We start from the raw sequence: 15,760 nt of genomic DNA on the forward strand, positions 1-15,760 counted from the left end.
TGCTGTAATTGTATTGCCAAATCAGGTGTGAGATTAGTTGTTGGATGTTACATGTAATCTGCACAAGAATCAAATTATTTAACCTCTAAACCCACAATACCCCTCCTGCTGATTTGCTGTTAAATATTCAGTATTCTCTTGTCATGAATACAAATGGAGGACAAATTAGAATCTACAGACAGCTGACCTGAGCTTCAGATTAGAGAGTGGGGGGCTTGTGCTCTTTTAAATGTTTTAATTATCATAGTCCCAGTAGCCAGTTGAAGGACACATATAAAATCATTTTTAACAAAAGAAAAAGAAAAAGGAAAAGCTCATCTTCTTTCTTTCTCTTAATGTGAATGTTTGAGTATAATTATATTTTCACTTCCATTGGAATTATGCTAATTTGCTGTATTAAATTAGGTCTATTAGTAATAATTTATTAAACTGCTAGATATTTTCAGTAATATTTTGAGTTGGCAAATGTTTACCTTGTCAGAAGGATGATGTATATTCCTCATTTTATTTCAGACAGTAGGTTTCTGTGTTTATGTGTGAATCAACTTAGAAAAACAGATCGGGTAATTCACACTGCATGAGGTAGAAATACATAGGAATAATGCACATGATAGTATGTATTTGCATTAGCAAAGAGTGGTTACTCGGGTGAAATAAGCTAAAAAGACCATTCTGGGAGTTGAAAATATTTAATGTGTAAGAGTTTGGGATTTATTTCTAAATATTGATGCTTAATTGAAAACTTTTACAATTTAAAGGAAATGTTATTAAGTAATTAGAATGTTGTGAAATTAAAATGTCTGTGGGCATTTATTCAGCTAAGAAATAAACTTAATTTTTGAAAAAGCAAAATTTTAAGTTTTTTTATTTTAAAGTAACTTTATGTTAGTATTTATTCTCAAGAATATATTGTACTGATGCTTATAGTCCTGAATTTGTACTTTTTTGTTTCTTGTATATGTTGGTGTAATGTTGATTTGATTAGTTATGCCTAACTAGTAAGCAGTGAAACATTTTTTATATACTCCTGGGAAATAAATTTGGCAGAAAATCAGCATGAGTAGATTTAATTATCACTCTGAGACCTTTTCCTTTTCTAGCTTAGTGATCCTGAAATTCCATGTGTCTCACTAAAATCTGTGTGGATGCTAAGCTTCGCTTCCCAATTTGTTCCTCCACGCAATGATAAGCCAAGCAATTACTGGTTTATTGATTTTTCATCATGGCAAATTTAAAGTTGATTTTTTCCTGAAAAGGCAGGGGTGATTAAGTGTTTCCCCTCGGTTTAGTACAAGAGAGCTGTGTGGCAGAATCTAATATCCTGAGGTCAACCTCTGCAGGCAGATAATACGGTGTCTTGGCCACGTGCTAAAGAGAGAAATCAGGACTACAAATGTGATAGGATATATGTGGAGACAGTTTAATTTGCTCCATTTATATGAACAAGTCATGTGGCAGATGCTTGGAAAACATCATTTTGAATGGTCTTAGAAGTGAGGCCCATGTGGGCAGAAAGAATGAGTATAAACAAGAAAGATGTTACTGGCTATTAAGGGAATTCCACTATTATTTTTAAATGAAAATATGCAAGCTGTTGGTATGTAGGATCTTTCAAAACATGGAGTGAAATCCACATATATCATTGTGAAGATTTACTGGTCAGTAACATGTAAAAATAACCTGTCATGTAAGACTATTTTGATAAACTATGTGTACTATTTTTAAATATATGTCCATTATAATCTCTTCTGGGAGTTCTTTAGCAGAGTTTACTTTTTGCTTTTTGAAGGTACAAATTTTACAATCAAATATTCAGTTCTTGACTCCAAAATGATTTATAAATTGTCTTAAACAGGTTTTCTAAATATTATTTTAAGGAAGTCACTAATTGAAATAGGGGTATAGATAAAAAATAGACATATTCTGGAGAGCTTTAAACCCAAGAATGGTGAGAAATCTGGTCAATAACTTGATTGACTATTTGCCATTATTCGTATATAAAATAGGAGAGTTCTAGTTTTAACTTTTTCATTTACTAACGATATTTACTAGATTGTAAAATAGAAAATGAAAATTCTCAGTATGGTAGTTTTTCTTAATCTATTGTATGAAACGAAATATTTTACCAAAATGTTGAACAACTTTAACCCAGTCCTAAATATCCAGAGACCACTTTTCAACTATCTTTACTTCTTAGTAAGTCTTTTTCTGTCAATTAAAACCCATATGTCTAGAATTAGATTTCACTTTCCATTTAGGAATCTGTCTTCCACTTAGTTCATCAGTATTTGAGCTCTGAATTCTCATGATTATTTTTTCTCACATCTTAGAGTAACTACCTGGCTATACCTTTGAAATTGATGACTCAACCACCTCAAAGTTATACTTGAAAGATTGTGAATATTTCTAGTTACATGATAAATGTTCATGAGCATATCATTTTCTAATACAAGCTGGCTTTCGTAAATTAAATGATTGTGATTTTCATTAACTTAGAGATACTTCCCTCTAGCACAATAAAAATTACAGAAAGAGTTTGAACTTTAATTAAAAAGTTTTCTGTCTGGGTTGATGTGAAGTTCACATACATGTAAAATACTCATATACTTAAAAGTATTTAGTACTTAAAAAAATTTAGTAGGAACCTGATCTTAAAAGCTTATTTATAAATGTCAAAGAAAAAATTAATTTTTGTTCCATCAAAAGTACTTAGTTGACTGTTTAGTAACCATATTGATGGCCCTTTCTGTAGATATGTAGCAGTACTATACCATATCTTCTTCTCTTCCCCAGAAACATTATGGGTATTTTCAGACTCAGAAAATGCATATGTATTATTCTTAAATGTCCTTTCCTCTACCAGCCTTCAAGAAAGTGTTAGTTGATCTAATGACTAATTGATAAATCACATTCTCATGTCCTTTACCTGACTTCTAGTGTTGACTGAGCTTCAGTGACCTCTTATAGCTAATGGTTGTTCAAAGCAAGGGGTCAGTAATGGAAACTGGATCATTGCCTTGCTATTTCATTCACATCCTTCTGTCAGCAAAACCTTATATCTCTTCCAGACACTGTCTTAAATGCTAGGGCTATGAAGATAAATTAGGCAAGCTTCTTATTCTTAAAAAAAGTTTTCAGCCTCTTAGAGGGATATGTCATGTGCATAAATAAGTATGAAACAAAGTAGAAATAAGTTCCAATAAAGAAATGGAAGTAGACTGCTTGTGAGAAGAAAGAAATTTCTTGAAGCTGAGAGAATTGGGGAATGCTTTGAGGAAATTGCTTACATTTTTCAAATCTGTCAGTATGAACAAGCTGGGATAAATATATGGGTGGGGGGGGTGGCAAGAGAACAGTTTTTGAGTTTATACCAAGTGCCTTTACCAGTGCTATTACCTAAACACAAGTTAGCCTCACATCAACCCTATGAATCATGTGTTACCCTCATTTTATAAATAAACTGGATAAGTTAAGTGACTTACTCAAGGTACTACAGCTATGAAGTAGTAGACGTGAAATTTGAAAATTCTTATCCTAACTTTATATTCAGAATTTTTTTTTTACTATATTGCCACTAAATAGTCCATGTAGCAATTAAGTCTTGGATCTTGATTTCCACACCAACATACTTTATAAACTATACAGTGCTTCCCAACCCTGACATACATCAGAATCACCTGCTACTGGTTTCTAGCATATCTAGATCTCAAGCACCTTTTATTTTCATAATTTAGGGGGATTCAGCCCAAGAACCTGTATATGTTCTTTTTTTTTTTGGTACCAGGGATCAAACTTGGGTCCTTGCGCTTGTAAGGCAGGCAGTGGAACCACTGAGCTAAATCCCCAACCCACCTGTATATGTTCTTAAACTTTCTCAAGTGATTCCAATTTACTTTCAGCACGGTTGCATAGAGAAGCACTTGGAAACAACAGTCCTAAGTAGTTAAACTAACCAATTACAGACAAGTTTACTGTGAGAATGAATATATAATCATGTATGCATATTTAATCATACTCTTTTTTTAACTACCTAAATAGTCAATTGTATAATTTTGAATGTGCAGTGATTTCCAACCAGAATATCTGTAAATCCTTGAAAATAGTAAACCATATTTCTTTAATACTAAGGCATATTTATTTTCTTAAACATTATTTAATATATCTGAATTCATGATGCATCTTATAATTAATGTCATCTAAAAGTCACTGTCAGCCAGGCAGCAGTTGTGACTCTTAATATCATAATATATTTTTTGGTGAACTTGGCTATTATTCCTGGCCATATGAAAGGCTAACTAGTCCTCAGCTGGCTAGAAGAAAACATTTAAGGACCACTTGAGGAAAGAATATGAGTCTGCTTAGAGCCCCCAAAAATCTTGACACCATCAGATAAAATCAAGAAACTTACTAAATGGTTGTTAGTAACTTGGAAGAAAACCCAAGAGATAATAGGAACACCCTTTTAAACAAAGCTGCCTCCAAAAATATTTTTTTAAGTTTTATTTTGAATGCTACATCATAATTGTAGATATTTGTGGAGTACAATATGATCTTTCAGTCTATATATTGTTTATTTGAGCTTGAATGCTTCACAACTACTCCTGATGACAAAAAGAATATTATTGTGAGCAAATACCCTTGCCAATTTGTTTCTCTTATCTTTGTCTTTTTATATATATGCAACAGTGATTCATAATTTAAAAATCTATTTTAGGTCTGAAAGAATGCTTAACAAATGTAGAAACTTCTAATGATGAGAACATTGTGCCATATACAGTTTAACTGACAACTGCTTCTTTCTTAATGATATGTAAAATAATTGTATATTATCAGTGGCATCTTAGATTTGATGAAATGTAATGCTAGTATCTATATCATATTATTTTATTGTACAATTTGTCATTTAATTTTTCTGTGTGATCTGCCCTGTTCAGCTCAGATAAACAATTCCTTGTGATTATGACTGACAAGGATCATCTGTTGCTTAAACAATTCTAAGCATATTGGAAATTTTAGATGTTAAAAAGGAGCTTCTTAGACATTAAAATATATCAAGATGATATTAGAAACTTTAAAAACTCTAGCAAATTGTCCATTACAGAAATAAAATGTCCTGATAATTTTTAAAATAGAATTAATTTTCTTTTTGACAGGTGAAAGAGGCCATTCCCACATTAACCTCTACTGTTAAATGAGTACCTTATTTCTAACTAAGTTAAGTCAGGAGATGAATCCCTTTGTTTAACACTTCTTAAGGTAAAAGTTAACATCCTGCCTTTATCAAATTGCTATCAAAGACATTACCCTATTTGGCTCTAGCATGATTCAATTGCATGAGGTCATACAGCCTACCAATAACTTAAAGTGCTTCACTTGGTGATAAGAAAATATATTAAAATGCTCTTCAGTTCATTAGTTATTGCCTAAGGTCATACTTGATGGTCAGTACATTTTCTGAGTTTGTTATGATAGCACAAAACAACTTACATTTTTAAGTCCTTCAGTGAAAGAAACATATGTTTTTAGAAATTATGTTTGTATTTTAACCTAAAAAATTTTTTTAAAGTAGTTTTTCTTTATTCTTAACCACTTGATAGAGGAGTTGGAAATAGATTTAATGTTATTTTGTCACTGAAGAATACATAAAAGACCTTTTTTAACCTGGATTCTGAAAACAAAATTTAAAACTTTTAACCCAAAAAAATCTGCTATGTAAATGGTAGGGCTTGATTTCATTTTGTTTTTGCTTTGATTTCAAATCCTTCTGTATACTTTCAAAAATAACCAAATGAGAGCAGGTCCCTCCAAGTCTACCCTTTGTGTCCCCCATGAGCATATGTTGCTTCATTAGGCTGGCTCAACCACCTGGTGTGGAATCTTTGGTCTCCAGGGACCCCTTCAACATCTGGCATTGGCTGTGATCTTTGTATATGTAAGCTTAATCTTCCTATTGACATTTTATAAGGAAAAAGAATGTGGAACAAATTAGGAAAATGTATAGAACAATACAAAATAAAGCTATATAAATCTATATGGTATAGTATTTTACAATATGTAGAAGAAATAAGCCAGTAAATAGGTTGGTAAGTATTCCAAATTAATTTATTTTAAAATTTAGTATGATATTTATGATATCAAAGATATATTTATTTATGTACTGTAGAACATTTTTGTTGGGTTGTTAATCTAGAGTCAGACTTTAGCCATCCTTAAAAAGAAATTATGTTATTCTACCATTAAATAAATTATTACCACTTTGCCGATGGTTTTAGTAGATTAAAATTTTATGGTGATATGATAGTAAAACAAGAAAAGGGATGAGTATCTCATTAACCTTCTGAAAGATAATGTAATTGAGTTTCTGAACTAGAGAATACTGAAATAATATACGAAGGAGGGAATGCTTTCTTGTCACAGAAAAACTGAAGAACATTATTATATCTTTAAAAAATAGTAAAGAAAGTTATCAGGAAACTATAACTAAATTAGTTACAATAAAAACAAAAGTGCTGTTGCTTAATTTTATATGAAAATTCTATTTTTCACTACCTTAAAAAATTTTTTAAAATATTTTAAAAGTTAAATTATTTTAATATAATTCTTTAAATTATGCTATGCATTTAAAATGAACCAAAACTAGCAACCGATGCAGAAAGTAAAATTAGTATATAGTGATGTAAAGTGCCCTTCTTTTGTTTAGGTATTTATTTATATAGTCATTGCATGTAGTATTATTTAAATTTTTATTGGAAGCAAATTCAGAGTGAAGTGTCAAGATATACCTATCATTTGTATTTATTTAATTTAGATAGACATTTGATTTCCTAATGTGTAAATTTATTTATTGTATGGAAAAGTGTCGTGATCATATGTAATAGATTTGTAGATGAATTGAGAGAAATTTTTGCTTGAAGCCCAAGAGATGGAGACTGATTCTCATCTTAATTTGCTGACCTGCTGAGTGATCTTGATTATTGTTCATACATATACAGCTAAAATTGGGAAGATTATGTAGCTGTTAGACATATTGCTATTGTAGCTTAATGGGACAAAGATTAACAACAGCATTGAACACTAATTTAATATAACAGATTCACTAAGTGTAATTTTAGCAGTTGAAGACAAACCTCTGATAATTTGTGGGATGAGTGGGGACATTATTATTCAGATACTTAACTAGAGGTCAGTGGACTGAAATATAGAACTTTTGTTTTTCAATTATTCTGTTCTATTTTGAGGTCAACTAAAACTGGTCACTTAATCACAGTTTTCTGTGTAATGCAGTTGAGAGGAGAGATATCTTTTTTCCTGTTGTCTAATAGGAAATAGCCCCCAAAAAGTACCCTTAAAGAAATATAATAATAGCTGTAGGTGTAATTTTCACTGAGAACATCTTTGACTATTTAAGGTTATATTTAATTTGGCTGATGTAAAAATGCAAAGTATTCTTAATGTAGGCTCCTACTATTCAGAAATGGTATTATATGCCCTATTTATAGAATGACATAAATTCATAAATTTAAACTTTCACAGCCATATAATTCAGTCCATTCCAGGATCACTCAGGACTATAGAGAATCAGGGGTTTTTGTTTGTTTGGTCAGCTGTTTGTTTGTTTTAATATTTTTTGCCCAAGTAGACATTGCTTCTCAGATACCAGATAAAGAATAATAAGTCTTTCAGTTTAATTATTCTTATTAAAATTATGTGTTTTAACTGATTGACAATCATTAAGGGAGGGTTTTAAACTGAATTTTCTAGTTAAATTAAGTTCACCATTTTCAGTGTTTAAACAATATAGTACTTTTAGACAAGCAATAATCTTTTACTATCAAATTATATGCTGAAATAATGAAAGTGAAGATAACTCAGTGTAATTTTTTATGATCACAGAACATAGCAACAGTGAAAACTTAAATTCTTTTGGTATGAGTTAGAACAGTCTGAGTAGAATGTTCATATATTGTTCACCAGAGGTTTTGTCTCAGTGGCATTTTTTACAAGATTTTTTACAAATCTCTAGGTTGTTCATATTTAAGATTTCCCAAAGTGTTAAAAAATAATGTAAGACAATTTTAAGCCCATAATATATTTTCAATCAAATAATAATTCTTTGCTGTGATTGAATGCTTTTGAATATATCTGACCCAAGCAACTAGTAGATTGTTTTAACTCCAAAATGCCCTCTGGATAGCTGCACATGATGTAAAACAGTGATGACGAGCCTTTTAGAGCTTTCAATTATAACAAACAGCCCACTGCAGCACTCGTGCCTTAAGTTCACCATCAGTGATGTAGAAAATTTATCTTAATGTATTCCTGCTCCAAAAGTTACTCCAGAAATAGGTTGGAGAATATAGAGGTTCTCTCATTATGTTCCTTTTATTTTTCTCCTAGATAAAAAGTGCTAGTTGGTTTTCATTGCGGGTTAACCTGACTTCTGTTTTCAAGTTACATTTTATTTGTCTTCTTGGTGCCATTTTATTTTCTGGTTTTCCTATTAAAATTAAATAATGTCAGAAAATGTTAGAACTATAAGGAATCTTAAATATCATATTTAGCTCAACTGTCTCATTGCTGTTTACAACTAAGAATTCATTTTCTTCCATCTGCATATTGTACACACACAACCTTTGCCTGAAATGTACAGTAGTGGGGCAGGGAGACCAAAGGAGATAAGTATTTCTAAGACCATGGTGCAAAGAATGAAATTCTGAATGTCATCTTGCTTGACAAAGTGACTATTTCTGTCATGGAAAGTAGTTCTAGAAGGACACATAGAAGCTAGACTCAGCAATAGGCACAAAGAGACAGTCTTAGCATTCAGTATTAATTCACTCCACTCTTATACTCACCTGTCTCTAGGGATTTTACAAAAGTATACTCTTCATTAACTTGAGTAGAGGCAGAGAATTCAGGGATTGAAGTAAAGAGTAGAGAATTTTGGAACTGAAGTAAAATGAGCATTGTTAAATTCCTTTTACCAAAAGCTTCAAGAAATCCGAATCATCCCCTTCTGAGTTGAAGCAATAGATTATTGCTCACAAGTAAAAGAAAAATTATTCATTATCTTGATTTGGAGACACCAACAAACTTTCATTCTTCCAACCTAGTAGAAGGCTTTGAAGCAGTTTTAGTCAGATTTTATTGATATTTTGAATATCAATGGAAATATCAAATTTTCTATTGATATTTTGAAGTCTGGACTTTTGTTTGGAGGGTGAAAAAGGAAAGATGAAACAGAGCAAAAAATATAGGAAATCTTTTTTGTCCCTATATCTCCCTTGTGCAGTTGCTTCAAAAACAACTATGATTTTTTTTTAGAGATGTTCCATATATAGGCCAGACCACAGAATTTAGATTTTTTTAATGTATTCCAAGAAGTCAAAATATTAAGAAAGACTTAAGACTAGCATGAAAATCATACATGGGATAGATTATAAAAGTAAGGGAGAGAGGATAGTTTAAAGGGTGAGCAATTAAGTTTTGTTTTGTGACAAGGTATCACTGTATTGTGCAGCTGGTCACAAACTCCTGGGCTCAAGTGATCCACATCAATCTCCCAAGTGCTGGGACAGTCTCCCAAGTGCACACACCACAACTCCCAGCTAGCAATTAGATTTTTTAAATTATTTGTATCATTTTGATATTATAATTATCTCCCTTTTATCTTGAATCCTTTTATCTTAAATATTAAATTAGGGAAAACTTGAAATATTTTATATTCCTAGGGCCAAAGTGGCCCAATTAGGACAAAGAAACCTATTGTGTATCCAGCACTATATTTTATCTGCCCCTTCCCTTCCCGTTTCTGTCTCTTATTTCCTGCCTTCCTTCTTTCATTCATTCATTTTGCTTATAATAATCTGCTGAGGTAGTTAACATTTTACAGATGAGGAAACTGAGACATGAAAAGGAGAATAATTTCCCAGTAATTACTAGTATGTACAAGAACCAGGATTCAAACTCAGTTTACGTATCTCATACTCTTGCCTCTTTTTTTCCCCCCCTTTGAGTTAGAATCTTGCTGTGTAGCCCAGGCTGGCCTCGAACTCACAATCATCCTGCCTTGGCCACTGAGGGGCTAGGATTACAGGTGTGTACCACCATGCCCAATACCTTGCTTTTTTAATATAGTATCTCTTTGCCCATTAAAAAAAAAACAAAAAGCTGAGCATAGTGGTGCATGTCTGTAACCCCAGCCCTCTAGGAGGCTGAGGCAGGAGAATTGCAAGTTTAAGCCCAATCTGGGCAACTTACCAAGACCCTATCTCAAAAGGGTTGGGAATGTAGCTCAATGTAAAAGTCCTGGTTCTATCCCCAGTACCAGAGGAAAAAAAAAAAGACTACAAACAAAAATAGTCACAAAGTAGAATATTTCCATGATTACAAAGCTCACTGGTCATTAAATCAACAAATATTTAGATACTTAGTGAATATTTATTAAATATATCGCCTTATGAGGTATTAACAGGTGCTTTATGATCTTTCTCCTCAAAAAGCTTTTGTCTTTAAAATTTTAATTTTGTGGTTGCTTTTAATGCTGTATACAATCTTAATTTATTCCTTATACATACTTTCTTCATAGAAAGCGGTATATGCACTGTGAATCATTCATACAAAATTTTGTTCCTGATTATACACATTGCCTTATTCACTCAGGAAAACCAGGTAACGGAAATTTGTTTTAATGACAGACAGCTTAAGTTAGATTTCAGCAAACTACTGCCAATCAGCCAGAGCCACTCTGCCGCCTGGTTTTGTAAAGTACTTTTAGAATAAAAGCCACGGTCATTTGTTTACATATTATCTGTGGCTTCTTTTGTGCTGCAACAGCATAATCTAGTTGTTGTGGCAGAGACCACATGGCCTACAAAGACTAAAACATTTACTGACTTGCCCTTTACAGAAAAAGTTTGCTAACCCCTGGTTTCAATCAACAATATAAGCAATTCTAATATGCAAATATAATTACATGTACACATACATATGTTATATATATGAAAGAAAAATTATTTGTAAACTATTTGTTCTTTTGTAATATGTGCCCTTATATTTTTCTTCCCTAGCTTCTTTATTCTGGATACTAAATATTAGTGTTACATTCCTGATAGTATATATCTACAAGTCCAATTGGGGCTTAAAATTTATTTTCTGAATATTCTTCCTCTGAATAAGACCTTAACTTTGATTTTTATATATTTGTCACATATGCACATACTTGGAAGATAAGATTTATCTTTAAATATGACAGACCAACTTTAGTGTACCTCAAAATCACATGGTAACTGACTTTATGACTCCTAAAGGTTCTGATTCACTGGGTCTGAAATAGATACTAATAGTTGTAGTATTTCTAACAGTATCAGATACGTATTGCTGCCACTAGTGATCTAAGGATCATACTTTGAGAACCATTGGAAAGGACCTTGAAAGTAGTACAAGGGTAGCAGGAACCCTTAACGGTGCTCCCTGAAAGAGCCTGAGTCTTTTGAAAATTTACCATCCTTTCCCGGGGCGGGGATAGGGAGGTCTTATTGGCATTATGGATATTATATTGCTTCATAAGAGGAGCTAAAGACTGCCCTCATACATGATGACATAGCACATGGAATTCATAAGTTTGAAAAAGAGCCAAGCCATCTTTATGTGCTTGCATACAACTGGGATGAGCCTGTGTGTGTCAAGTTGGTGGAACCCCTTCATACTAAACACCAAATCAATCTAATTAAAGTTGACGATAAGAAACTGGATGAATAAGTAGGCCTCTATAAGATTGATAGAAAACTGTAAAATGGTTGGATACAGTTGTGCAGTAGTTAAGGACTATTAAGAACAGTAGGCCAAGGTTTTAACCAAAGAGTATTTCAAATATAAAAAATGAACAAGTAGGAAAACTGGTCTTGGGAGGAAAAGGGGAGGATTTAGCAAGCAGGGATGAGAAAGGAAAATACCAAATAGAGTATATACTATAAAAATTTTGTAATGATATGGCCAAATACAGTGAAAACATGTTAAGAGTGGGAGAATGAAGTGGTCCTTTGTTGTTTTATATTGTTAAATTGAGAAGCCTAGATTCTTATGCTAGCCTTTCTGCTTATTAAGTTGGCTGTATCACTTAACTTACTGAAATTCAGTTCTTCACATAAAATGAAGACAACAGTGCTTATCTACAGGGATTTATAAGGACTGACTAGGAAAGCAATTTGTAAAGTTTATCCAAGTATTAGCTGAAGACTATAAATACAAAGTCATTTGTGGATGGAAATAGAAGGCATACCTGTTACGAGAGGATGTCATTGTTAAGCTAAAGGAAACCTTTAAAGTTTGTTAGAGAAAAGAAATGATCAACACCATCTGCACTGAGTTATTAAGTATATTATTAGATTCATTTAAATTCTGAGGATTGGCCTTCAAATTTTATTAATTTGGACTGTTTAGACTTGAGGTTTTCAGTTGTCAAAATTGTTAGCTCATGGGTATTACTAACACAAATATTGATGTGTAGCTTTGGCCTGGTAGCTATCAATGGAAATCAGAAAATCAATAAACTTAATAGCTCTTCATTGTATAGTTGATGCATTTGCAGGACTATGTTGAGTATTGTCAGTGAATAATCAATTCGGTCATTGAGATCACTGTCAGAATATTTTTATAATATGCTATTTTATTTATGGGTTTATATAGCTTCTGCAGCACTTTTTTATGAGCCAACACTTTGTCCTATAGAATTCATAATGCTAACAATTGTGCTTCCACCCACCTGGAATCACCTGTCACCTTGGAAGTCTTCCTTCTTAATATAAGCAAGGCTGTATCTCTTATACCAGCTTCTACTCTAGGATTAATTTCATCTAGTACATTTACTCATACTCAATTAGTGATGGACCTACCTCATGCTTCATTGACAAGAAGGTTACAGTTACCAAGTCCCTACTGTGTGTTAAATATTATGGGAGTACACATATCTAGTGAGTGAAAACATATTAAGTTGATCTATAAGGAGTATAAAGTAAATCCCATGCTCAGAGTTCAAAGAAACAGCTCTAATCAGTAGAGGTTTGAGAAGGCTTCATAGAGGGTGGCTTTTGAGCTGAATTTTATAGAAGTAAAATTCATTTCAGAAAGAGTAAATGAGGCATTCTAGCCTAAGGCAAGAACATAAAAGAAAGTTTTGCAAATAATATTAATTTACAGTAGGGTTTCCAGCCATACTTTTAGGTACAAGGTAAGATTTCTGAGGAATGTAAATTTCAAGCTGAGGTTTAAAGAACAGATAAAGCGTTATATAGATAAAAGGGAGAGAGGATAGAAGTGTTCTGGATAGAGAATGGCTTTTGGGAGACCTAGAAACAAGAGTATGGTTTCTCAAATAACTGAAAACTGAATGAAATTTCATATGGTTGAAACCAAATGATTCTTATGGGGAAATGTTGTACACTCCATGGATAGAGGCCTTATTGTCCAGACATTTATAAATTCTGCCTTAAACAAAGCAAAATCCAAGAAATGTGATACAGCCAAAAGATTTGGCCACAGTCCAGATTTATATAGGTGATATTATGAATGTCTGTTGTTCTAAAACAAACAAATGAACAGAATGACTAATAGCATCTTGAAAGTCCAGAAAAGAAAAACATGTTTGATTAAAGGAAATAACTTTTTTGTATATGAAATAAAATGTGATGATTCTTGTTTTATAGTGGACTAAGAGTGTTTTCAACTGATTAAAAAATAAGGGGAGGGCCAGGGATTTAGCTCAGTGGTTCTGCCGCCTGCCTTGCAACCAAAAGGTCCCGAGTTCGATCCCACATACAAAAAAAAAAGTAGGGAAATTCAAAAAACTTGAATTTAATCTTTCTTTCTCTCTCTCTCTCTCTCCCCCTCTCCCTCTCCCTCTCTGTCTCTCTCTCCCCCTCCCTCTCTCCCTCTCCCTCTCCCTCCCCCCCCCTTTCTTTCTTTCAAGAGATCTCACTGTGTTTCCCAAGCTGGCCTTGAACTCATGGACTCAGGTGATTCTCCTTTTTTAGCATCCTAAATAGCAGGGAATTCATCACATCCAGTTTTCCAATAACGTGGTAAAAGTATTCTTATAATACCTCCAAGTTTAGCTTTTATCATTTTTTTGTGAGTTTTGATTTTACTTTTAAAAATAATATGTATTAACCTTTCAATGAGGAGTATGCAGTTGCTTTGGACTGTACTTCTGAGAGCTGTAGCTAACTTTAAGGCTATGATAACCAGATTATGTGTGGCCCTAGTCGTCTAGTACCCTGTCACAAGGTGAAAGACTTTCCCTGTCTCTCCTCTTCCTGTTTGTTTTCCTTCTCCTCTGTGTCTCATCTTTTTATTTTTCCTTCCTGTTTTTCATCCCTTTTTTATGTTTCTTTCTGCATGTCTTATTTGCCTGTCTATACTCTACATGATTATCCCTTAGCTCCCATTTTTTTCCTTAAATGCCCACATTTTTAACTAAACTCTGTTGTATTTTTATACTTAATAAATGTCACTTTCCTTTTTCTTTTTAAATACATATAGATGGAATATATGCATTTCTTTCCATATAATTTCTATTATTGATATGTGCTAACAAAAATTATTTTTCCTTCTGTGGGTCAATGACATATAACAGAAAAAGATTCACTAATCTTACCTCATTGAACATACACAACAGGTAAGGAAGAAGCTGGCAGAGATCATCTTCAGTAGCTGCCAGTGTTTGTATTGCTTTTAGCAGATATTGAGTTGGGATAGTTTCTTACAGTCCTTATGGCATGTTATTAAAATAACCAAGGAAGGTTTCCTGGAGGAATCAACTACTTGATTTCTAACTCCATAACATTACCAGAAGTATGAAAGCTAACATCCATGTCGGTGATATTTGCCTGGCCACCCTATTCTCACTTTAAGCATTTTTACTTTATTGGCACACATCACATTCACTCCCTTTTCAGACTGCATCAAAAAAACTATTCATCTTGTAAATTGGAATTAAAAAATAGTAATATAGTATCAATATATACTACAAATAAAAACAAAAGAACTATATAAAATGTTGTTCATTTTGGATGGTGTTTTTGATACCACTAAATATTGGGATGTTCATCAGATTTTTTATTTCCTTCATTGCAAACTGCAAGTAAACAAGTTACATCAAGCTATACATCCATCCCATAATTTTTCTCCAGGAGGCTCACTAACCCACATCAACCATGTCATTTTTTTTTTATGCTCAAACTTACTACACCTTTTCCTCTCTACTCATACTCAATTAATGTGGACCTACCTCATGCTTCATTGACAAAATAGAATCCGTCAGACAAGAACATCCTCTTCTTCACCATCTGCACTTTTATTAGTGAACTGAAATTTGCTCCTCTCTTCTTTATTCTCACTCTTGTTGCCATTTTCACCCAGGGTGTTTCCAGACCCATCTTGCTTTATCAAGCACTTTGTGCCTTGTTGATTTCCTGTAACTCCAGTATTATTGATCTTTCCCCATCCTCTTTATCATTTCAGTAACAAGGAATAGTTATGCTCTAAGACAGTGATGGCAAACCTTTTAGAGCTTTCAGTGATACAAGCAGCCTGCTGTGGCACACGTGCCATAGGTACACCACCAGTGCTCTACAATCTACCATCTTAAGATAACTTCTTTAAATTCACAGTCACCATCCATTTCTCTTGATAGCCTTCACAGTCAGATCTTTTCTGTATACATGGTTTCTACCACTTTACCTCTTACTCACTAAAATAAAGA

The 15,760-nt window shown here is 32.9% G+C and overlaps 1 protein-coding gene across 11 annotated transcripts in view; it reads left to right on the forward strand.

Annotated features, from left to right (window-relative positions):
- Window positions 1–15,760, forward strand: part of Rsrc1 (arginine and serine rich coiled-coil 1) — a 399,395-nt gene that overhangs the window by 357,453 nt on the left and 26,182 nt on the right. The window lies entirely within an intron of this gene.

This window comes from Heterocephalus glaber, unplaced genomic scaffold (assembly GCF_053883595.1).
Source record: "Heterocephalus glaber isolate CG9 unplaced genomic scaffold, H.glaber_assembly_v1.0 deba00001504, whole genome shotgun sequence".
Classification (NCBI taxonomy): Eukaryota; Metazoa; Chordata; class Mammalia; order Rodentia; family Bathyergidae; genus Heterocephalus; species Heterocephalus glaber.